This window comes from Pristiophorus japonicus, chromosome 2 (genome assembly GCF_044704955.1).
Source record: "Pristiophorus japonicus isolate sPriJap1 chromosome 2, sPriJap1.hap1, whole genome shotgun sequence".
NCBI lineage: Eukaryota > Metazoa > Chordata > Chondrichthyes > Pristiophoridae > Pristiophorus > Pristiophorus japonicus.
This window is the reverse complement of record NC_091978.1, coordinates 338,882,511-338,908,951: the sequence shown is the minus strand read 5'-3', so window position 1 is coordinate 338,908,951 and position 26,441 is coordinate 338,882,511.

Below are 26,441 nucleotides of genomic sequence, written 5' to 3'. Positions count from 1 at the left end.
ATGGGATCATGCAAGTCACAGCTGCCCCATTCAATGGCCAGGCAGAACGGGCAGTTCAAACCATTAAGCAAAGCTTAAAACGCATGTCAGAAGGCTCCCTGCAGACCTGACTGTCCCGAGTCCTGCTCAGCTACCGCACCAGACCCCACTCACTCACCGGGGTTCCCCCAGCCGAGCTGCTCATAAAAAGGGTGCTCAAAACAAGGCTCTCTCTTGTCCACCCTGATCTCCATGATCACGTCGAGGGCAGGCAGCATCAACAAAGCATGTACCATGAACGCACAAACTTATCACGCAATATTGAGGTCAATGATCCTGTGTTTGTACTCAATTATGGACATGGTCCCAAATGGCTTGCTGGCACGGTCATAGCCAAAGAAGGGAGTAGGGTTTTTCAGGTCAAATTGGCCAATGGACTAACGTGCAGAAAGCCTTTGGACCAAACCAAATTGCGGTTCACTAACAGCTACAAGCAATCCAAAGAAGACACCACCAACTTCGACTCTCCAACACACACACAAGTGGCAACCTACACGATGGTTGACCACGAAGCCAAACTCACCATCCCCAGCAGCCCAGCAAGGCCAGCTGCCCAGCAGCCTAGTGAAGAACAAACCAACTCACCCACACCTGCATTTGTACCGAGACGATCGACAAGGGAGCGAAAAGCCCCAGATCATCTCACCCTATAAATAAGTGTACTATTGACTTTACAAGGGAGTGATGTTATATATGTAACCCTTGGCAACCTGTATCACACCACCACCAGAGGGCCTACCTGTTGGAGTTCCAAGGGATCCCAGCATCCCTTGGGAGCATTGTCTACAAGCAGGCTTCCCACACTGTACCTGCACTCTGGAGTTCAATTAAAGGAGCTAAGGTCACACTTACTCATTGCATACAGTACTCAGTTTCATCCTTTATTATGAGCATAATAGGTATCATCGACAAATTTCGATTCCACCCCTCGAGACCTACATCCAAATCAGTGAACAGTAGCGGTTCCAGAACTGAACTTTGTGGGACACCACTATCCACTTCCAACTACTCTGAAAAACAACCCTTAACTCTTTCTCTTTGTTTTCCACTTTCTAACCACTTTTTAATCCAGTTTTCTATCCTCCACCTAATTCCATACCCCTTAATCTTCTCTAATAATGTCCTGTGTGGTACTTACCCTGAAGTTCATACAGACCACTTTCACCGCATTTCCTCATCTATCATGTCTGTTGCCACTTCAAAAGAATTCCATGAAGTTTATCAAGCACAATTGCCCCCTTTGAAATCAATGCTAGCTACTTTTAACTATTTTTTCTTTATCTAGATACATGGTAATTTCAGCCTTAATTGAAGACTTCATTTTCCCAACCACAGATGTTAGCTAACTGGCCTGTAATTACCCGGATTAGCTCTGTCTCCATTTTTTACAAATTATATTACATTGGCCACTCTGCTGTCCTCTGACATAGATCCACACACAATGGAGTCCTGAAATATAAATTCTAGGGCTTCGAAAACATCCTCCCTCATCTCTCTCAGGAGCCTAGGAAACATCCCATCGGGCCCCAACATTTTATCTTCCTTTAGCCAAAATTAATTATTTAAAATGTTCATTATATATATCACAATACATCTCATCTCGGTCTCAATCGCTTCAGGACTCTGATATATTTCTTTTTAGTAAAGATTGATGCAAAGTACTTATTACATATATCTATTTTTGATCATCATCTACAAACTGACAAGCCTTTCATTTCAGGAGTCCCAGCTTGCATTTATCTACTCTCTTTACACTGATGTACTTGTAAAAATACTGTTCCTTTTAATGCTTTTAAAAAACCTTTTCCTCATACTCACTCTTAGTTTTTCTCAGCTCATCTGCTGCTGAAACCCTCATCCATGTCTTTTGTTACCTCTAGACTTGGCTATTCCAAAGCTCTCCTGGCCATTGTCCCAAATTACACCCTCCATAAACTTGGGCTCATCCAAAACTCTGCTGCCCATGTCCTAACTCGCACAAAGTCCTGTTCAACCATCACCCCTGTGCTTGCTGATCTATATTGGCTCCCAGTCCGGCAACACCTCGATTTCAATATTCTCATCCTTGTTTTCAAATCCCTCTATGGCCATGCCCCTCCCTATCTTTGTAACCTCTGCCATTCCTACAACCCTCCAAGATCTCTGCGCTCCCACATCTGGGCTCTTGCTCATCTTCCTTTGGCAACCATAACTACATCGGCTTAGGCCCTAAGCTCTGGAATTCCCATCCTAAACCTCTCCGCCTCTCTACCTCTCTCCTCCTTTTAGATACTCCTTAAAATCTACCTTTTTGACCAAGCTTTTGGTTACTTGCCCTAATATCACCTTATGCGACTCGGTATCAAATGTTTTTGATAATTACTCCTGTGAAGAGCCTTGGGATGTTTTACTACATTAAAGGATCTATATAAATGCAAGTTGTTGTTGTTAACCTCTTTTCTTATTTTCTCATATTCTCCTTTAGATTTTTTCATCATTATGCTTATAGTCGTTCTTCTTCAATTTTAATTGGTTTCTAACCTCTTATTCATGCTTCTTTTGTTACTATGTAAGTTTTTGCTAGTGCAGGCATACCTGATGTTCCACCACTTGTATTACAGGGAAAAATTAAATTGCACAAGTATGCATTTTTGCTGTTGTGAATTTAGAATTCTTTTAAGGGGTCACACTGAAGGCACAAGATTTATTTCCAATGGGGGCCTGGGAGTATGGCAACAACACCTCCCCTCTCTCCCCCGCCTTGGAAATGTTAATTTTGGGCTGTAATTTTCTTATATTTTGGAGTCTTGTGAAAAGAAACCACAACTGTGATCTGAAACACTGAGAGTTTGTTTACCTGAAACAGAATCTAAAGAGACAGCTTCAAGGCAAGTGTGAATTTAAAATTAATATTTATATATGAATTATTCTCCTTTCATTTACTTACCTAAGGTGGCATAGCCAGATTACACGATGAGGAACTATGGGATATGACCTGTTTGAACAAACTTGTCCCAAGTTTGCCATGCATAAGACACAGGTCTACTCATGCAGGTGAATCTTATTTGACAGCTTCTTATTATATCTCATTTTGCATCATCCTGTAGTGTACCCAAAGTATCAGTCCTATTTACAGTCATACCAGAAGTGTTTTGTACTCTGTTTCAATATCAGACAGGGAGCACTTCATTTCTAAGATCCATTCCACAGTAAGGCAGAAGTTTGAGACAATTATATGAAGCCTTAATCTATTATTCAATACAATTAAAACTGGAAAGCCACAATCTGTTGTTATTATATATGTTTTACTGCTATTTTCAATGGTTTGGCACCATTGTTAATAAATATCATAGCACAAGTGTGAAAATAACATTCAGTCCCAAACTTGCTGTGTGGACTGTAACTATAAGCAGCATAGGACTAAAAACCATTTTTATATCATGCTGATGCCATTGGGTTCCCCAAGTGTCGGTCTCGCACAGCAACTGCAAGCCAAATGTAAAACTATTGAGACTTGATATGACTGGCAGGACAGAAAATTTGCTAAAGGGCTCATGCTTGAGGAATCCAGTGGCACTAGCACAAGTCTCATGAAATATCAAGTGCCTTTGCTCATAAAAAAAACTTGACATACTTCTGTATGAATAGATGAGAAGAATGAAAGGCAACCAACCAAATAGACCATGGTATTTTATCATTATAGGACCCAGTGATCATCAACATTTGTATTACTATTCATATTAAAAATAGTCCAATAACATTTTAGAATTTCAGCCTATAAAATAGATCTTCTTTAATAGTGAAAATAAACACATAACAAAAACAATTTTGATCTAGGTTTATTTCACATTGATAAATATCCGAGAATTCTCTTGCACCTGCTATATATTGCTCATAAATTACGAGTTTTTCGCTGCAGGACAGGGATTTATTAATAATAACATGTCACTACTGGTGTCATATCCTCTGCATTGCATAGACTGTAATTAGACTATTTCTTGATAACCTGCAGTAATAGGACTATAATCTTGTAATCATGCACCAAGGACATGGAACACACTGACAGTCAATGTCCAACACCAAACATAAAATCCATACTTAAGATTGGAAAAGTATATATTATAAGTATATCATGGCAGGAATCAGGAAGTGAATATTAGACTGTAATTCAATCTCAGCCTTCAGATAACAGTGAAAAAGAAAGAGTGTGCATTTATATGGTACCTTGCATGACATCCCTAAGCACTTCACAGCCAATGAAATACTTTTGAAGTGTTATCACTGTTGTACTGAAGTACAACAACCAATTTACATACAAGGTGCCACAAACAGCAATGCGGTCAATGACCAGAGAATCTGTTTTACTGATATTGGTTGAGGGCTAAATGTTTGCCAGTAAGTATACACTGCTCTTCTTTGCCATGGGATCTTTTACATTCACCTGCACAGACAGGCAATGCAACACTGAAACGTCAACCTAACTTGGAGCTTGAACAACAACTTGAATTTATGTAGCGGCTTTAACATGGAAACATGTCCCAATGCACCTCACAGGCGTGTTATCAAGCAAAATTTGACACCAAGCCACATAAAGATATATCAGGACAAATTATGAAAAGCTTGATCAAAGAAATAAGTTTTAAGGAGCGTCTTAAAGGAGGAGAGCAAGGTAGAGAGGCGCAGAGGTCTAATGAGGGAATTCCAGAGCTTAGGGCCTAGTCATGTGAAGGTATGACCACCAGTGGTTGAGCAATTAAAATTGGGGATGCACATAGGTCAGAATTAGAGAGGAGAGAGATCTCGGAGGATTGTAGGGCTGGAGGAGGTTACAGAGATCGGGAAGAGGCGAGGCCATGAAGGGATTTGAAAACAAGCATGAGGATTTTAAAATAGAGGCGTTGCTGGACCAAGAGCTGATGTGGGTCAGCAAGCACAGAGGTGTTGGATGGAGCAGAGTTTTGGATAACCTTCTAACTCTATGAGTACTATCACTGAGCCAAGGCTGACATAAGTCATCATCATCATAGGCGACCCCTCGAACGAGGATGACTTGCTTCCACAAGTGTTCATAGATGTTTTAATGAAGGACCCAATGTTCCAGTCCTGAACTCCAGTTGAGGGAGTGGAAGATCCCTGTGCATGAATTTTTTTAACATGTGGTGACCGTTGCACATCAGCCACTACACGGGCTTGACAGAGCTAGGTCTTTATCCAGTGGCAAGGATTAAACAGGACGACTGGAGACCTGCTCTGCTGCACAGACCTTGTGCGCACACACATCGCAGTGTGGGCATGTCCATGCTGCCCCTGGGCCCTCGGCTCTTCTGGGCCCTGTACCCTCATTCGCCGCACCTCTGCCACGATGTTCCAGGGCCCGGCGCTCCAGCTCTATTTATAGCCACGACCTGCGGTGATGTTCTCACACAGGTCGGGGCGGCCCACCATGTTTATTATTAATTAATTTATTATTAAGGATGTGGTAACAGGGCACTTAGAAAAGAACAATAAGACTGAGCAGAATTAACACAGATTTATGAAAGGGAAATCACGTTTGTCAAATCTGTTGAGTTTTTTGAGGTTGTAACAAGTAGAATAGATAAGGGGGCACCAGTGGATGTGGTGCACCTGGACTTCCAGAAGGCATTCGACAAGGTGCCACACAAGAGGCCATTAAACAAAATTAGGGCTCATGGGATTGGGGGTAATATACCAGCAGGGATTGAGGATTGGTCAACGGACAGAAAACAGAAAGTAACTAGTGATCAGCGACTTACTGATCTGTCATCACCTGAACCCCTCCCAGTTAACCATTTTTCTGTATTTAACATATATAGTGCAAAGCACTGTTTCTGGTTATCTCCAGTGAAATAAATTCTTATATTGCTGAAGTTTAAGTGACATGATTTCATTTTTTTCACCCAACTTTTTGGACACAATCAGCCTGGGCGAAACTTGCCACAGACAGAAAATGCCATCCCTGGTTTCTGCATCAGGTGCACTGGCAGCGTAACTCCAGGAAGGCGCACCTATTTCCTGTTCAGGCGTGCACAGTTGTTCCAACGTCGTGAACCAGAATGTGAGTGCTCGAATCTTGCACATATGTTTGCGATTTTGCGGGTGTGGCGCGATCGTGCGCCGATGGAAGCGCGTTAATTGATGGCCAGTGGGGCCCAGCCGGACTGTGAGCAGCACATCTGACCTTGGAGCCGGCGGCCAATGACTACATTTACTATCCTGTCAGGGGTCCGGCGTCACCATGTTTACCGGGCTGCTCCTTGCTCATACTGTTGTCGTCCGAGGCAATTCTGCAGAATAAATGTGCTTCCGCACAACTCAGGGCTAAACTTACAGATTTTTATCAATGCCATCAGAAGCTCTGGTTGTTAATGCTTGAAATCTTTGCATTTGTATTGTCCTGTATTTAATTCAATCCCGCACAGTGTTACTTGGCTCTCGACATCCATTATTGTCTCAGTTTTGGCTGATTAAAAGCACTCTTGCCTCTGAGTTAGAAGGTTGAGTGTTCAATCCCCACTCCATAGACCTTAGCACCTCATCGAAACCTGTCGGAGGTGCAGTCTTCGGGTGAAACGTTACATGTAAAAAAAATCCCACTGCCCAATTTGAGGAAGGGCAAGGAAGTACTCCTGGTGTTGTCCCTCATTTATCCTTCATTCAACACAAACCAAATGATCTGGTCACATAATATATTGTCGTTTGTGGGACCTTACTGTGTGAAAATTGCTTGCTATATTCCTAACATTGCCACAGTTGCTGCATTTCAAAAGTACTTCATTGACTGTAAATCGCTTTGAGAAGTCCTGACGTCATGAAAGGCGCTATATAAATGCAAGTTTTTAAAAAAAAAATTAATTCCAAAAGGTTTGTTTCTAATACATAAATGCAGATTTGAAGGGACATGGGTTCATTTCAGCCAAATCTATAATCTCTTGTTCCTTATCGCCCTGTGGCCCCTGGCTCTGAATAAGTTGTTGATGCCTACTCATGGCACCGTCCGAGGGATGTTCTTTTCCTAATTGGTATTCGTGTCTCTTATGCTGCCGTTGTTTACATACACCATTCCTGTCTTTGTTGTCTGATCTCCGTGGCAGAGCAAGCACACTCGTGTTTTCAGCACTCTATCTCGGAGACATGTTATTCGTTCTCACCTTTCAGCCTGTTACCTCTTAAACAACGTCCTGGAGGATTTGTAATTGTGTCTCTGGGGAAAGTGTTGCGCTAGTTAAGACAGAGCGGCATTATACATTGTGAGGTGCTCGAAAAACATGATCTCAGCCGTGAGAACCGAAGTCAAAGAAAACACGTTTGTCTTGAGGCAGATGGGAGATATAAGCGAACGGGATAAGCATTTCCAATATTGCGAATCTCTTTATACATGCAAGTCTTTAGGGGAGACGAATTTATGATATCATGTTGTATCGTGTATTTCTATGGGGCTGGTATGCAGCCCCACAGAAGTAGCAGAGTCGAGCAAATCTGGCGTGATCATATTTGACAGAAGTAATAGCTCCACAAGGACCCTTGCCTGACATATTTATTGTCAAGAAGGATAATGCATGCAGGGACCTTTAAGTAATAGGGTAATGAGAATGTGATGTCAAACGACTGCACAGGACGGCATTTTTCTCTGTACTTCTTGTCATTTTAAAATAAAAGATCAGATTCAATTTGTGAATAGCGGTACAGTTCGATATCGGTCTCTCTCTCTCATTTGGTTACACAATAAACGTGGACATGTTAAGAAAGATGACTGCCTGCAGAAAACGATTTCCCCCCCACCCCTCATTAATTTTGGCGTTAGCTGTTAGGGTGCTGTTCACTATCAGACAGGACTGGTGGGAACCACTGGTTGTATCTGATACTGCTTTTGCAGAATGTTTGCTTGGGGGCCAAAGGTTATTAGTGAGAGTGCAGTAATGTAAAAGCAATCGTGTCTTTGTAGGGAGCGAGTCAGATGTTTATTTTTCCCTCCCACCCACCCAGTGGGATTATTATTGCAGCTCTGGTGCTTGCTGGAGTTCATTCGGTCCCACAGAGGCAACTCGTTGCGGTGACGTCTTTCATCGGCACCCAGGTCGGACTGTTTCGATTCACTGCCAATCATCTCTACAAGCCACTGACTGAACAGGAGAAATAAGCTCTTGTGAAGCACCAGGATCATTCAGATGATTTCCTATAAAATCTCCGGTTGTGCTACAAAACTAGATAGGCTGACGAATGGTGATCTGTATACATGCTGGGCACTTATGGGGTTTGTTGTGTGGGAAAGGGATCATAAGAATATAAGAACATAAAAAATAGGAACAGGAGTAGGCCATATGGCCCCTCGAGCCTGCTCCGCCATTCAATAAGATCATGTCTAATCTGATCATGGACTCAGCTTCACTTTCCCATCCATTCCCATAACAGCTTATCGTTTAAGAAACTGTCTATTTCTGTCTTAAACTTATTCAATGTCCCAGCTTCCACAGCTCTCCGAGGCAGCGAATTCCACAGATTTACAACCCTCTGAGAGAAGAAATGTCTCCTCATCTAAATGGGCGGCCCCCTATTCTAAGAACATGCCCTCTAGTTCTAGTCTCCCTCATCAGTGAAAACATCCTCTTTGCATCCACCTTGTCAAGCCCCCTCATAATCTTATATGTTTCGATAAGATCACTTCTCATTCTTCTGAATTCCATTGAGTACAGGCCCAACTTATTCAACCTTTCCTCATAAGTCAACCCCCCTCATCCCTGGAATCAACCTAGTGAACCTTCTCTGAACTGCCTCCAAAGCAAGTATATCCTTTCGTAAATATGGAAACCAAAATTGCACGCAGTATTCCAGGTGTGGCCTCATCAATATCTTGTATAGCTGTAGTAAGACTTCCCTGCTTTTATACTCCATCCCCTTTGCAATAAAGGTCAAGATACCATTGTCCTTGCTGATCACTTGCTGTACCTGCATACTATCCTTTTGTGTTTCATGCACAAGTGTCCCCAGGTCCCGCTGTACTGCGGCACTTTGCAATCTTTCTCCATTTAAATAATAACTTGCTCTTTGATTTTTTCTGCCAAAGTGCATGACCTCACACTTTCCGACATTATACTCCATCTGCCAAATTTTTGCCCACTCATTTAGCCTGTCTATGTCCTTTTGCAGATTTTTTGTGTCCTCTTAACACATTGCTTTTCCTCCCATCTTTGTATCATCAGCAAACTTGGCTACGTTACACTCAGTCCCTTCTTCCAAGTTGTTAATATAAATTTTAAATAGTTGGGATCCCAGCACTGATCCGTGTTGCAACCCACTAGTTACTGGTTGCCAACCAGAGAATGAACCATTTATCCCAACTCTCTGTTTTCTGTCAGTTAGCCAATCTTCTGTCCATGCTAAAATATTATCCCCAACCCCGTGAACTTTTATCTTGTGCAGTAACCTTCTATGTGGCACCTTGTCAAATGCTTTCTGGAAGTCCAAATACACCACATTCACTCATTCCAATTTATCCACCTTGTTTGTTACATCCTCAAAGAACGCCAGCAAATTTGTCAAATATGACTTCCCCTTCATAAATCCATGCTGACTCTGCCTGACTGAATTTTGCTTTTCCAAATGTCCTGCTACTGCATCTTTAATTATGGACTCCAACATTTTCCCAATCACAATTGTTAGGTTAACTGGTCTATAGTTTCCTGCTTTTTGACTACCTCCTTTTTTAAATAGGGGTGTTACATTTGCAGTTTTCCAATCTGCTGGGACCTCCTCAGAATCTAGGGAATTTTGGTAAATTACAACCAATGCATCCACAATCCCTGCTGCTACTTCTCTTAAGATTCTAGGATGCAAGCCATCAGGTCCAGGGGATTTATCCGCCTTTAGTCCCATTATTTTACTGAGTCCGCCCCCCCTGCCCCCCCACACCCCACCCCCCCCATAGCCCCCCCCCCCCCGCCATAGCCCCTTGACTATCCACTGTCGGAATATTGTTAGTGTTCTCTACCGTAAAGACTGATACAAAATATTTGTTCAGAGTTTCTGCCATCTCCATGTTCCCCATTATTAATTCCCTTGTCTCATCCTCTAAGGAACCAACATTTACTTTAGCCATTCTTTTGCTTTTTATATACCTATAGGAACTCTTGCTATCTGTTTTTGTATTTTGTTCTAGTTTACTTTCATAGTCTATCTTCCCTTTCTTAATCACTTTTTCGTTCTTTGCTAGCTCTTAAACGCTTTCCAGTCTTCTGTTCTCCCACTAGTTTTGGCCACTTTGTATGCCCTTGTTTTTAATTGGATACCGTCCATTATTTCTTTAGTTAACCACAGATGCCCTTCTTTTCTCTTACACCCATTCCTCCTCACTGGAATGTATTTTTCTTGAGAGTTGTGAAATATCTCCTTAAATGTACACCACTGTTGATCAACCGTCCTACACTTTAATCTATTTTCCCAGTCCACTTTACCCAACTCTGCCCTCTTACCTTCATAGTCTCCTTTATTTAAGCTTAGTATGCTGGTTAGAGATCCAACTTTCTCACTCTCCATCTAAATTTGAAATTCAATCATGCTATGATCACTCATTCTGAGGGGATCCTTTACTAGGAGATTGTTTATTAATCCTGTCTCATTACACCAGATCTAAGAAAGCCTGATAGTTTAATTGGAGCAAATCGAAGCATGTACGTTTAATCATTTCAATCAAATAACTGGTGAAAGTTAAATCTATGAACATACGTTTCAGAGTATCAACCCTTTGTATGCCTTCCTGCACTCAGACAGCTGCCTCCAGATGCAGCTTGTTGTTTGATATGAGCCTGATATACAAATAAATAAAATATATATTGTGATAGGTGTTCCCCTATCTACTTGTTGATGTTTCCATTACTATAAGGGAGTGTGTTTTGTTTGAATGGATGTGTGTGTCTGTCAGATGAAAGATACATCCTTCTTGCAGAAGGTGTGATAAGTTGTGTCAATGCCATTCCTTTGTTTGCTGGTCTCCTGTGTTGAAATAAAGCCCCCAGTGGATGAGAGACGTCGCTGACACATCTGTCAGAGGAGCTGCCAGTTCTCCTCCTGGGGATCGGTGTGCGGTGGCTGTCAGGCAGCTCCGGCACAGACCAGGCAGCCTGCAGTTTGTGATCTTCACTTTCTGTCCATTCCCATGAGTAGAGAAGTTCCGGCCTGCTTGTCAAATGTCTCAGACTGACAAGCTCAGGTATATCAGGGCCGGCAGCTCTTAGCCTTTGGAGACCAGGTGGCATATCACAGGAGGCAGAACAAAAGATCTTTCAAAGAGCCATGGTGGAGAACTTTCCCCCCAAGGTATTGGTGAGGCCACGCCTGGAAGACTGCGTGCAGTTTTGGTTTCCATATTTACGAAAGGATATACTTGCTTTGGAGGCAGTTCAAAGAAGGTTCACTAGGTTGATTCCAGGATTGAGGGGGTTGACTTATGAGGAAAGGTTGAGTAGGTTGGGCCTGTACTCATTGGAATTCAGAACAATGAGAGGTGATCTTATCAAAATGTATAAGGAATTGAGGGAGATTGACAAGATGGATACAGAGAGGATGTTTCCACTAATAGGGGAGACTAGAACTAAGGGCACAACCTTAGAATAAGGGGTTACCCATTTAAAGCAGAGATAAGGAGAAATTTCTTCTCGCAGAGGATTGTAAATCTGTGGAATTCGTTGCCTCAGAGGGCTGTGAAAGCCGGAACATTGAATCAATTTAAGACAGAAATAGACAGTTTCTTAAACGATAAGGGGATAAGGGGTTATGGGGAGCGGGCAGGGAAGTGGAGCTGAGTCCATGATCAGATCAGCCATGATCTTATTGAATGGCGGAGCAGGCTCAAGGGGCCGTATAGCCTACTCCTGTTCCTATTTCTTATATTCTTAGATAAGTCTATCAAGTATATGTGTGCATTGTGCATCAGTGTGTCTGTATGTGTATGCGTGCATGCGTGTATGTATGTGTCTCCATGTATAGGTGTCTATGTGTGTGCATTAGAGAGAGTTTGGGCACTTTTCCCACTAACATACCGAATATGCACAACATTTCATTTACTCCTTTTAAATTCATTAATTATGCAGAGTATCTCTACCTGGCAGTGACTTTTGTGTGTTACAACCATGACTTTTCTATAATTTTCGATGGAAACAACTCCCTAGGGTATATACCCTCCTCTAATTCTGCCCTCTTGAGCATCCCTGATTATAATCGCACAACTATTGGTGGCCATGCATTCACCTGCCTCGGCTCTAAGCTCTGGAATTCCCTTCCTAAACCTCTCCAACTCTCCTTCTTAAAACTTAACTTTTGACCAAGCCCAATTTCTCCTTAAGTGACTTGGTGTCAATTTTGTTGTCTTAAAATGCTCCCGTGAAGTGTCTTGGGACGTTCCACTACGTTAAGGGCCCTATAGAAAGACAAGTTTTTGTTGGCACTGGGAGAATTAAGATTTGTCCGTGGTATAGCTTCCTTTTTTCATTTATCATCTTCATCATATGCAGTCCCTCAGAATCGAGAAAGACTTGCTTCCACTCTAAAAATGAGTCCTTAGGTGGCTGAACAGTCCAATACGAGAGCCACCTCCAGTCTCTGTCACGGGTGGGACAGACTGGAGGTGCTCAGCGCCCTCCCGGATGCACTTCCTCCACTTAGGGTGGTCTTTGGCCAGGGACCCCCAGATGTCAGTGGGGATGTTGCACTTTATCAGTGAGGCTTTGAGGCGGAATGGGCATCTCTGGGCAGAATTTAATCATCTTTGTGCGTCCCTTCAGTTTAGTAGCCTTACCTCTCTCTCCCACCCCACCCCCGCTCCAGATGATTCACATCTGGATGTAAAGACCCGCTTCGGTCACTCTGATTCAAGCTGATTCACTGTGTCACTCTCACGGGTCCCCGATCAACATTTGTGTTCCAAAGCTTTCCAGTTACAAGCTGGAGGGCTCTCCGGTGATTAGTAGACGCACAAGGCATCAGACGGCCCTCAATGCAGGGCAACCCAGTTGAGGAAAAATATAATAAGAAAGCGTTTGTAAGGACAAGTAATAAAGCAGCAGCGAGGTGTATTTCGGTTAGAATTTAAGGTCTTTAGATGTGAAAAGGTTTTGTGAAATGGCCTCACCCTTGTGTACATGAATAGACAGGATTAAAAAAAAGCAAAGAGGATAAATAGACAGCTTTAATGGTTAGCCTCTGGCCATCTTCTGATGGGGAACTGAAGTAGATAAAAAATTTAATGCACTTCCTATCATGCAAGCGTGTGATGTGCTTCTTTGATGAGGATTGGCTTGGAGAGTGTAACAGGATGACGGCCTGTGGGTAAGCGAGAGATTTCAGAGCACATCTCCGCAGCATATGGCAGTTCCTGAGCCCAAGCGCAGGATATGTTGCCAGCTCTTAATTACCAACTTATTAGCACTCAAGTAGCCAGTGCTGGGGGCACTGGCGATCCCCAGCCAGCCCTGAAGCTGGCGTAGACCATGTACTGTAATTAAATTGACCTGCAGGACTCGAAGGCTTGCTACTGCCCACCATGACATCCTTCTGGGATGAAAAAAAAAAATTTCTCTTGGGGGATCTGGCACATTTCTTGATACCTTTACATGTTGCCATTGGCCAGCATAGCATTTTTCAATATAATTTTAATATAATGTCATATATTACATATTGCAATGAGAATGAAACCTTGCTGGGAGTGTGTTAAAGGTTTTCAACGCACTTCCAAAACACATTTCAGTGCCTGTGTCTTTTCACGCGTTTCTCTTTGGATGTTAATTGTTAGAATTTGTGCCGCCATGTCTGCCCCCAGTATGCCCATCAATTGATTTTGTGCATTGCACCATTTAATGAGAAGGGGTGTATTACCATATATCATACTATACCAGGTTTATAATGGAGCTTGCTGACAGGAAAACATGCTTCGCTAGGGATACTGTTATGTTGCTGCGTTCACATTAGTGCTAAGTGGTTCTGAGTGTGCATTGATGTGAAAGTGGCATTGCAACGTGGGAGTAAAGTTCCACTTTGGACCGAAGGCAGAAAGCATCTCACACCAGTTAAGAGTTACCTTGGGTGCGGTAAAATTCCAGCCCAGTGTGCAATTGCATTTTCAAGATGCTTAATGATAGAAAGTGGATTCTCCCACCCACTGCCTCCTAACATTAAACATTAGCTACCCAGGGAGCAGAGGTCTGCACGTGTCCAAATAGATATATGAGTGCTCCTTTGCAAATTACCTTATGGAATCTGCAACAATGGACAATCAGCGGTATAATTCCAGTCTAATGAGTGTGCATTGATCCAAAATAGATAACTGCCATAAAACCGCAGTGTAAAAAATGGCAAATCCTCTTTCATATACAAGACAATATAATATATTTGGTTACACGAGCACCTCTTGAAACTTATCTGATGAGATATTAAAATAAATACATATCTTCTTTAGAGGGTGTAAACACTGGATTGTGATAAATGCATGTTTACCTTATTGCAATATGTATACCTCAAGGAGGGGTGTTTTCCCCAAATTCAGTTTCTCATCTTCCTGCAAGTGAGCTGCAGATGCCATCAAAAGTGACCTTGTTGATGATACAAACCTCTACCGCATGGTCAACTCCCTATTTGAAAAAGAGTTATTAATGAATTCCTCTCAGAGAAGATAGCACACTAATCATCCATCTCCTGTTCATTCTCTCTGCATCTGTCTCCAATTTTTTGGTTGCCATGAGTCTTTCAGATAAAACCCAAGACGAAGAAATGGGGATCTGACAGAATAAAAGTAGAGGAGCAATCTGACAGGAATAGAAACATGTGTGAAAATATGGCACCAAAATGACGATCTGAGATGAGACGAGTCAAAAATGAAGCAATGCTGTAATAACAGGGGAATCTGGGAGGTTGATAAGTAATCAACCACATGGCCTGAAAATCAGAGGACAAAATGGAGGCTTTATATCAAAAGCAGAAGATAAAAGGTGTAAGGCTGAGGTTGGAATGTTAAGTGACAGTTGTGGGAAGAGGAAAAGTAGCTGTGAGCCAACTGGAGATGGAATCAAGTTGTGTAATCAAAAATGATCAAGCAGTCTATCCAGACAGGTAGTGGAAGCAACCAAGAAAAAAGGGATGAAGCTGATTGGAAATTTTTAATTGAATATAATTTAATCAGAGGCTGAGGAGAGATCAAATACAAAGTTGATTAATTAATTAATTCATGTCCATGCAGTGCCTAAGCCTGAGCTCCATCCTTGTAAAAAGTGTGATTTATTTATCACTTTATTTACACTTGGGGGGATGGTAATTCAGGGAGTGGCACTTATTTTTTTTAATTATGTATTACATTCAAATGCTGAAATGTTATTAATTCAGGGAGTGATATTTTCTAATTTAAAATATTTATTATAGTTGAAAGCTAAGGGGAGATTAATTTGAAGAGTGATATTTAGCAGTACAATGTTAATTGCACTTGGAGGCTAAAAGAAAAGAGGCACTGAAGGTTTATAGCCAGATTACAGTGAATAGCAGTTATTTAGCTAGTTAGTTATCAGTTGATACATTCAAAGGCTTGAGGTTTCAATTCATGTGTATTTGTGTAATTATTTTCTGATTGAAGGAGCTGCAATAGAGTTAAATAAACTAGAGTCAAGACCTAAGGTATGACTAGCCAAGAGCATAAGTACAAGCAAGGTTCTTGGGTGGTACCTAATGGGTAATTACAAACTGGATGTTTTGATCCCAATATATAGTAGTCGGCTGAAAAGTAATCATCAGCAGGGGCCAATGAATCTTGAATTATAGCAGAAGATCTGAGTGGGATCAATGTGTACAAGATAACCAATCAACTACAAAAGGTTAAATATGACTTATGTCTTGCTAAAATAATATTCCACACTGCATAGTCTCAGTACGTTCTGAGATAAAGTGGCTATCTAGAGGGAGAATGCAGTTAGGGAATGTATTCAGTGTTTGGATTACCACAACTTCATTTTTATTGCATTCTTGTAAAATTGGAACTGGTTTGTCTCTTGTTTGTTAAAACTGCTGTCAAAATTTACACTGGCGAGTTAAACATTTGGTTTGTGCAAATCCAAGGTTTATATTTAATGGATATATTATAAGTGCCTTCAATATGAATAGAGGATATATTGCTGTGGTCAAATCCTCTGAAGTGTGTGCTTTAATTGAGTCATTCCATTTGAGTGGGGCAAATGTTCTGATTGCATTTGGCCGTTTCTCTCCATTAACCTTTCCAGTAAAGAGAGGAGAATATATTTCCTGGCAATCATTGATTTGGATACATCTTTTAACTGAAACTATTTAGTTGATTGTGAATGCTATAGGTTTCTAAACTATCTAAATGTGAATTTAGTCTGGAGTACCTGGTTTCCCTTATTCAACCTTTTTCAAATAATTATACTAAATGGCTGGCTGCCATACTAAATTGCTGAAGTCTTACATCGAAAGAACCCGGACTGAAAAAGATTAAGTTGCATGGTGTTGGTGTCCTGCTTTGTAAGTGGGTATGGTAGTGTAGTGGTTATGTTACTGGGCTAGACAGCCGGAGGCCTGGACTACTAACCCAAAGGTCATGGCAGTTTGAGATTTTGAATTCAGTTAAAACAAAATCTGGAAATAAAAGGCTGTGAAAGTATCTGTATCTGTAAATGTGATCACGATGTTGACGGATTGTCGTAAAAACTCAGTAATGTCCTTTCTAGAAAGGAAACCTCCTTACCCCCGATTCACACCAATGTGGTTGACTCTTAACTGCCTTCTGTAGTGACCCAGCAAGCCGTTCAGTTGTATCAAACCACTAGAAAGAAACTTTCAACTGTTCAAAAAGCAGGTCCAACACCACCACACAGGGGAACCAGGAATGGACAGTAAATGCCGGTCTTGCCAGTGACACCCACATCCTGAGAATTAATTTTTTTTCAAATATCCTGCTTGTGATAAGATAACAAGTGGAAGATGTCTGAGAGTAAATGTAGAGAGTTATAAGGTAAGGTAACATATACAAGGCAGAATGTTAATCCAGCAGAGACCAAAATAAATTACAGAGATCAGAAATTTGGGCATGGCTGCCAGTTAAAAAATGGCCAGAAAATTATCCGCAATGTGTGCCTGAATTCCCAATATGCACAGATGGCACGTGAGACTCTCCGCCTGCCGCATGGACTTCTAAAATTACATCTTTAGTGTCAGCATCAAGTACTCCCATTTCAGATTAGATGCAGACTAAAGGTCACTCAATGCGCCTGAGATGGCCACAATTTTGGCAACAATGACGAGACCAGTGCGGCCGGCATTGGTGGCATGTGGGGAACACACACTCCAGGCTCCATCCCTCCCTCTCAACACAATCGTCCATTGATGGGGCTTGTTAAACCCGCCCTGCGAGTGTCAAGGCCAATTAACAAGAAGCCGGTCTGATGAAGTCATCTGATGATGCCTGTTTGCTTAAAGGGCCAACCTTATTTTGACGGTTGTTCTGTCAGTGTTCTACAGCATTGAGGTGCTGCAAACACTGACAAACACTGCACAAAGGTGCCCGGCGCACCCAGGCTGTCTCAAGACACCCTCCAGATGCTTATGGAGGGAGTCACAGCATGCATGGTGTCTAGTGCAGCATCAGGTGATTGCAGAGAAGGTTGATGTTATTGTTGGTGATGCTGGTGTGTTTAGTGATGTTGATGTTGGGGCTAATCGTGGTGGGATTCTGAGGACCAATGTGAGCTGGAATAGATGGCAGGTGAGGTTGAGATGACAGAAGTGACCTGTCAGTGGTGAGAAAGGTTGCTCCAAGGAGGTGACAGCAACAAGAGAGTTCACTGCAAACACTTCCAAACTGCATAGAGTTCAAAAGTTTTTTCCAAATCCTGAAGACATCAGCTTCTGACATTGGAAAGTGAACAGCTGTGAATTGGTAGCTTTTATACCACTTCTGTAGCTGTCAAGTTGGAGAGTCACTGAGTACCCGACAAGTGTGGTATAAATATATTATCTGCTTTTATCTGTGTTCTCAATGCATTTAGTTGGTACATAGGAATACTTATTTCCATACACGCCTATGTATAAATCACTCTTTTCCTCAGACGGCCATTGAAAGCGGTGTTGAATCTCCGCATCAATGTTTGCCTTTGTTGATAAAAGGCTCCCGGGATATGGGAAATGGTCTACATTGTCTAGGGCTGCGCCGTGACTCTTGATGACTGGGGGGCAGAGCTGTGCGGCGAGGACAGGCTGGTGGAGGACCTTTGTCTTATGGATGTTAAGCGTAAGGTGGGCAGTGTAAATGTTACAAGGACACCCTCAAAGCCTCCCTGGTAAAGTGCGACATCACCACTGACACCTGGGAGTCCCTGGCCAAAGACCACCCGAGGTGGAGAAAATGCATCAGGGAGAGCATTGAGCTCTTCGAATCTCAACGCCACGAGCGTGAAGAGGTCAGGCACAGGCAGCGGAAGGAGCATGTGGCAAATCAGAGCCACTCACCCCCCCCTCCCTTTCCTCCGACGAATGTCTGTCCAACCTGTGACAGCATGTGTAGCTCTCGCATTGGACTGTTCAGCCACCAAAGGACACACTTTAGGAGTGGAAGCAAGTCTTCCTCAATTCCGAGGGACTGTCCATGATGATGGGATGTATAAATATATTATTATTTCAATTAGTTGAAGCAAAATAGTGGCCCTAACTTGAAACCCGAGGGACGTCAAACTTGGTAAAATGGTAAGTGCCTGGGTAAAATCCTTTTAAATACCTTTAAATTACCTCTTTAGCATCTTAATTGACTGGCCTGCTGCTTACTGTTGGGTCTGCGATCCGCATGCAGACCCGACAGTTAAGAAACGGACACGGAGGTGGGTTCAGAGCGGACTTCGATCCCGCTGTCAATCAAGGCCATTTTGACAGCGGGCCCGCCTCCAAACCCACCCTCGCAGGGCTGGGAAGATTCCGGCCATTACTTGCAAATGTGACATTTTTCTATTCCTAAACTAGCAATGCTGTGGGCTTCTATAAGCAAGATTGTGAATTTGGTGTCATTTGGAGCTAAATAAGGTCAATTCTGTGCTGTGGGCCCATACCCACTAAGAACTACATTGAGATAGCTCAACTAATTTTGTGTAAGATTCTTATAACAAACGGACAGAACAGGGTTTTATCTGATTTGTTCCAGAGCTGAAAGGCCAGTGTTTAATTCCTTGGGCCATTCAAACCCATGACATACTGGGTGGAGCTTGTAACTTCAGCAAGGGCTTAAAACAGGCAGTAGTGGATCTGCCATGTGTAAAACAGGCATATCTGCTGGTGTGTAACAGGCAACTGATACACCACTGCTCGCTTTACTCCCCACTGAAGTTGAAAGTTACGGCCACTATTTTGCTTCAACATATTGAAATAATAATATATTTATACATAAGAGTGTATGGAAATAAGTATTCCTATGTACTGACTAAATGCATTGAGAACACCGATAAAAGCAGATAATGTATTATACCATACTTGTCGTTTCTCAGTGTGTAAGTGATGATGAGTATCACTTCACATGCCAACTCTGAGTTAATGGATGAATTCAATGTGTTGTCAGTGCAAAGCTGCAAGTTGAATTGTTCCATTCCTAATACAATAATGGATTAAAAGCAAGTTGTCACTTGTTCTAATCATTGATCCTCAATTGACATGGTTGCTTTGCCTCATGCGTTGGGTTGATTTTTGGTTAGAGGTCCAAAAGAGGTGTTATTACAGTGAAATCACTTTGGAGAAGTGTCCACATTAGCAGAACATTTGCTGCAGCCAAAAGATCCCAGCAAACAATGTGACAGTTTTATAGCTCATGGAGGGCACTGAGCACCTCGAGCCTCATCGCCGAGAGCATGCAGAAATCAAGCGCAGGCAGCGGAAAGAGCGTGCAGCAAACCAGTCCCACCCACCCTTTCCCTCAGTGACTATCTGTCCCACCTGTGACAGGGACTGTGGCTCTCGTATTGGACTGTTCAGCCACCTAAGGACTCATTTTAAGAGTGGAAGCAAGTCTTCCTCGATTCCGAGGGACTGCCTATGATGATGATGCTGAGTGTTCAATTGAGGGTGATGCTATCACTTTACCACAGACTGAAGGAAGAGCAAACAAAGGTTACTTTCCTGAACTTGTAAAGGTTTTAAAACATTCATTTAAATAATTTAAATTAGAAATTGGAGAAAATTTCCAGAAATATTATTAGTGGAACATGGGAGAAACTTGGGTTTTTCAACATTGAAAGGAGACAGCTGAGAGTTGATCTTACAGAGGAATATCTGATAGTAAATGGTATATCTGCGACATTACTTTCTAAATTGTGAGAGCAGGACAAAGAAACAGGTTCAAACTAATAAAAGGCAAATTATGGGCTGATATTAGATAGTTATTTTTCATACAAAGAGTGATCAATACTTGGAATGGACTCCTGAGCATCGTTGTTATTTTTGGGGGTGGGCAGTTGTGTGGGCGGCGGCCAAGATGGAGGGCAACCCATCTCAAACTCAGCAGCCTGAGCCCTAGGTGATTTTAACTCTTGAGGCTCATCTGCACAGGCCCAGTCAGGTTTCCGCTCAAAACCAATGGGAAGCAGAAACTCACGGGCAGGGCGGGAGCAGAATGTCAGGTGTTAGAAGGCCATCACCAGGGACCGAAAGAACAGTCCCCGGCACTCCGATAAATTTGTGGGGCCCTGAGGAGCACTCCTTCTCCTTCTGGCTCAAAACCGCAGCTTAAAAACAGAACCTGCATGAAGAGAGCAGGCCCTTCGAGGGTAAGCCGATTTTAACTGCCTACCTGCCAGGTTTTCGCTGTATGTACAACGTTAAATATGCCCCTCTTGATAGAATAGTGGAAGGGAAATCCCTGTAAATAATTGCATATGTCAATTTGAAAGAAAGAAAGACTTGGATTTATAGCGTGGCCTTCACGACCACTGGACATCTCAAAGAGCTTTACAGCCAATGAAGTACATTTGGAGTGTAGTCACTATTGTAATGTGGGAAACACGGCAGCCAATTTGTGCACAGCAAGCTCCAACAAACAACAATGAGATTATGACTAGATAATCTGTTTTGTTATGTTGATTGAGGGATAAATATTGGCCAGGACACCGGAGATAACTCCCCTGCTCTTCTTCAAAATAATGGCCATGGGATCTTATACATCCACCTTAGAGAGCAGACGGGGCCTCGGTTTAATGTCTCAGCCAAAAGACAGCACCTCCAACAGTGCAGCACTGTCAGCCTAGATTTATGTGGTCAAATTCTTGGACTTGAACCCACAACCTTCTAACTCAGAGGCAAGAGTGCTACCCACTGAGCCACAGCTGACACTGGGTAACTTAATGAACTTTCTGGATAGATGAACTAAGATGAGCCAAATGATCTTCCTCATTTGTAATTATCTTCTGAGCTGTAACACTCTCCAGATATTAAGAGAGTCTAAAATGAAAGCATAAATGTAAATATTGGGGGTGAAGTACAACTCTGGCAGAGCACAGAATGGGCGGTAGCAAATCTATCAACCGTTATTCATCCCACCCAGTTTTCCTTTCGATTTGACTTCACAGAAGTTGAATGCTACCTTTGTTATGCCTTTAGCTAAACTGGAATTGTTCACTGATATCAAATTTTAATTATTTTAAGGAATTTTTAAAAAACTTTATGCTTATCATGGTGAGGAATAGTGGTGCTTGGAAATGGAACATACTTTCATTTTGTCACCCAGGATCAGCATCAGATGTAGTTCAGAGTATCTAGACTCTGCTTTGCCCCAACAACATGCCTTAGTCTCAATCAATGCGGAACACTTTTCACAGGTCCAGTGTAAATGTTCCCATTCCCTACACCAACCTTTGTAAGCCTGAGTGAGCATGCAAGCACAAGCAGCTTTTCTGCTGAGAAAACTAGCACCAAATAGCAACTGTTTAACGGCTGGTTGAAAAGCTCCCTTGTGAAACAATTGTAGATGATGTCAGTTCGAATTTGTAATGAATCAACACCAAATTGGCTTTTTTGCTCAAAGAGGTTGGGAAGTGGATGAATTCACTATGGTGGAGCAATAGACACTTCTCACGTTGGAGCTAAGTGTGATAGATTCACAGAGCCACACTACACACAAGTCTTTAAGATGGAGCAGCTTTCCGGAACTCTCTAGAAGTCTGTGGAAGCCTGCTTCTTGTCAGGTGACCTGACTGTTTATTAAACACTCTGGTGCAGTAACACAATATGTCCACAGTGTGGAGCTACAGACATTACACTAAGATACATTCTTGGAGCGTTACTCTGCATCTGAACACAATGGGATAAGTTTTTTGTCTTCAGTGCATAGGTGGTAATCTGGCAGATCACCTGTCCATTAGAGAACTCGTTCGATTTTCATTAACATGAATAAAAATCAGAAGGGTTCGATAATGGGCGGGTGATCCACTCTGCCAGATAGCACTCATACAGTGAAGATGAAAACCTATACCTGAACCTTCAATAAATTCATGAGGATAGATTTTTATTTATATCACTTGTGCATAAAGTATCATTTCTGGTAGTGAACAGAGAGGAAAATCTGGTGGGAGGATCATGTCCTTCCCAACAGAGCATGCCGGATATTCCTTCTATTAATGAAAATGGAAGGAAAATCAGACAGACTCCATTACAGACTTGTGATCTTCCCATTCCAATTTCCCCGTGTGCACTCATCCATATATCCAGGCAGTGGAGATTAAAAAAGTCTACCTCAGCAGAATATTTCATTGATGGCAGAACATTACCAGTGTCCTTTAACCCTTACGAATGCTAACTCAACCATGGCTGTGAGAAGTTATGCATATCCATTCTTCTGCAAAAATTCCCGCAGAACACCATCACTGATGCAATCTTAATTACATATGGGTCGAAATTTGGTACCGCCATTCTTGAGGCGTTGTCACTGCATGAGAGAAATTTTTAACAGTTAGCTTCAGGCATGGTCCCCAAACTTGAAATTCAATGTGGACGCCTAAAGAATTGATAGCAGTGTAAAAATCATGGCGTTCCACACTTACCTAGAGGCGCTATGCTGCGCTAATTGGGCGGTTAAGCTGGGGTTCAACATCCGGGACTTAGGCAGCATTTGAAGCTGCGCCACAGACATAGTGGCACCATCTGGATTGAATAGAGGCGTTGATTGGGCGCCTCAATGCCTCTTGGGTATATTCGCTTACTACGCACTCACTCAGTCAGTGAGCATGGCAGACCCTGTAGCAGCAGTTCGTCAGCGTGCCCACCGGTTCACGGATGCCACACTGGATACATTCCTTGATGCCCTGAAGAGGCATCGGCAGGTGCTGAGGACAGAGGCTGGGAAAGAGACCCCAACCCCAAACATACCGGAGGCTATGGAAGGAAATAGTAGAGCAAGTGTCTGCGAGTGACACAATGCCAAGGACAGCCATGCAATGTAGAAAAAAATGGAGCGACCTGATGCGGCTAGTGAGGGTGAATATCTTTAGTTTCAAACTTCAACATGTTATGCTCTGACCTCTATGCGCAGTCTCTGCTCAATGTAGTATTTCCGAATCCATGCTCTAAGTGGGTGAGGCCACAGTCAAAGTTCCCATTTGCAGCCTCATCCAGTGCAAGGGCCTGCATGCGCTGTTAACCGTGCTACTCGGTTCTGCAGATCCACCCCTCATGTTGTTGACTCCTCAGTCTTCATATGCATCTTGAAGACGGTAGCCTCCCCATTACTGTTCGGTCCTGACACCCTAATTCAAGCACTGCCACAGCAAGTCCACGCCGCGACTGGTAGTTACATCGAGCTATGAAGACTGTCATCGAGTAAAATGTACTAAACATCGAGCTGTGAAGACTCACAGAGTCAAATGTAGTAAAGTATGTAAGGCACTTGGGACACACTGATAGAAGGCCTCGAACTCTGACTTTCTCTTTAATGTTACCTGCAAAGCTCGCACACAACTGATGGGAGTAAATGCGGACTGGTGGAGGGGAGCCAGACCTCCAAGGGCTCAGTCCATTGGAGGAACAGATAGCTGCCCTGATGGACGTGCAAGTGGATGCGATGGCTGTGGGTGTGGCCAACCCCCCTCGGGACAGTGACGGTATGTTGAGTTCCTTTGCACCGACCTTCAGGACACTTGGCCCTGACAACATCAACATGCAGCTATTTCCATGAGACTGGCATTCACAAATGCCTTTCCTGCTCCTGACCACCTCCCCTGCAGGTTCTGTGTTTATGCTTTCAGATCTCGGGCGCTTTCCACGGGGGCAGATGTTGGCGACGACCAAGAGGACAAGGAGGAGGAAGAGGACGACATCTCCTTCAACCTCACACAGGAGGCTACGCTGTCAGAGAGCGGGGTCAGCAGCGCTGCTGACCAAGGGGTGGTGGAGGAGGTGGAGGTGGGTGATGCTCTGGGACCCAGTAGCCTCCAGCAATGCCACTGGGGTGGGGAAGCCCGCGGGCCAACTCCCCGGAGGGTGAGTGCGCACCTGAGTGATGCCCAGCAGAGTGCTGCTGGGCATCAATCCCTGCAGTTGCATAGTGATCTGCTGGGTGCACTCGCAAGGGTGGCACAGAGTCTTGATACATTAGCTGTGAAGATGGAGGAGTCCACCTCAACCAATGCTCATGCCTCTTAGCCGCCCCCGAGCCCATCATTGGTGGATACCAATGGTGCTGGATGCAAATAATGAACATGGGGTTCACAGACATGGCGGCACAGGCTATGGCTAATGTTGCAGTGGCCATTGAGCACCAGGCCAATGCTATTGTAGGCCTCCATACTCAAATGTCTTCAGTGTGTGGTGTCTTGAGTCAGCTCTCTGGTGTACGGCAGTCGCAGACACTCTTGATGCAGAGGCAAGTAGATTCAGCGAATGTATTGACCGCTGCCATCCAGTCTGGGTCCCCATCAGTTGAACGGGGACATAACCTCTCTGACCCAGCACAGGAATCTGACCTCACTCAGATTTCTGCAGATGATGATGCTCTGCCCCGGGGCGTATTAGCCTGTTGGGCCAATTGGACTGTGATGTCGTTTCTCAGGATGACATAATTTTGCAGCTGCAGCCAACTGCACCCCATCCACAACAGAGTGCTTCCACCCATGCTGAGGTTATGCAATATGCAGCTGGGTCTTCCAGGGCCTGAGCTGGTTGGAGACATGCTGCTAGGTCATGTGTGGGTGTGGCTCCAAGTCAGCAACTGACTACCAGCCTTGCTAAAGGCCCTGAGACCCCATTGAGGAGGAGCAGTAGGCGTGGGAGGGGAAGAAGGGAAGGGGTTGCAAAGCCCTCTTTAGACAAGGTAAAGACCTTTGGGAAGGTGGCCACATATGCTGACCTTGTGAAGATATGAGCTTTTAAAACTAGTAGCACTTAAATGATGCACCAAACACTTGCTTGATAGTCAACAGAGATGGCTAGGTTGTTGCAATGTGAACTCATGTAAATTATTGCACTTGGATGAGCGATGCAACAATTGTTTGGTACTCGCCAGAGATAGCTAACTTGTTACAAAATGAACTGATGTCAATGGGAGCACTTGGATCTCTATCAGAATGTTTGAAGGGGCTTTGTGGGTATGTTGATGTGTTGGAGATTGAAATTGTTGTCTTGTGCTTGTTTTCAGCACACATGATTTATGTTTGCAATAAACCAAGTTTGGATTGTTCACATGATGAGGCACTGATTATTTAAGATGGAGGGCTGCAGGGTGTGTAGCGATGTGTTGAGTTGATGCCCACATTTATAGTCTGGCCATTGGGCACGTCAAGACTCATTCATTGAAATCTATGAGCGATGAGTCTTTGACGAGCAGCCCTTCCAACCGCAGCAGTGTCATGCTGCCTCCGCATTTGCTCAGGCTCCTTGTCTTCCTCATCATCCTCCTCCTGAGGCAGACCATCCATCCTTGGTGGTAATGGCTGGCTGCTCATAATGGTCAGGTTGTGCAGCATGCAGCAGACAATGGTGATCATGGAGACGCTGTCAGGTAAATACTGCAAAGCCCCTCCAGACTGGACAAGGCAGCGGAAACGCTGCTTCAGAACCCTGATAGATTGCTCGATAATGTTACGGCTTGTAGAATGGTTGGTGGTATGGCTCGGTGGTGGGATTGCAGAGGGGTGTCATCAGCCATGGCGCCACCCCATATCCTTTGTCGCCCAGGAGCCAGCCACGGCCTTCATGTGATGGCTTGAAGAATCGTGGCAAAGTGGTCTCCCGTAGGATGAAGGCATCATGGCAGCTGCCAGGATATCAGGCATTGACAGTGAGGATCATCTGCCTGTGATCACAGAGTAGCTGAATGTTGAAAGAGTGGAATTCCTTGCGTTTCCGAAAGATCTCTCCATTGGGCGGCATAACCCTCAATGCCACAAGCATGAAATCAA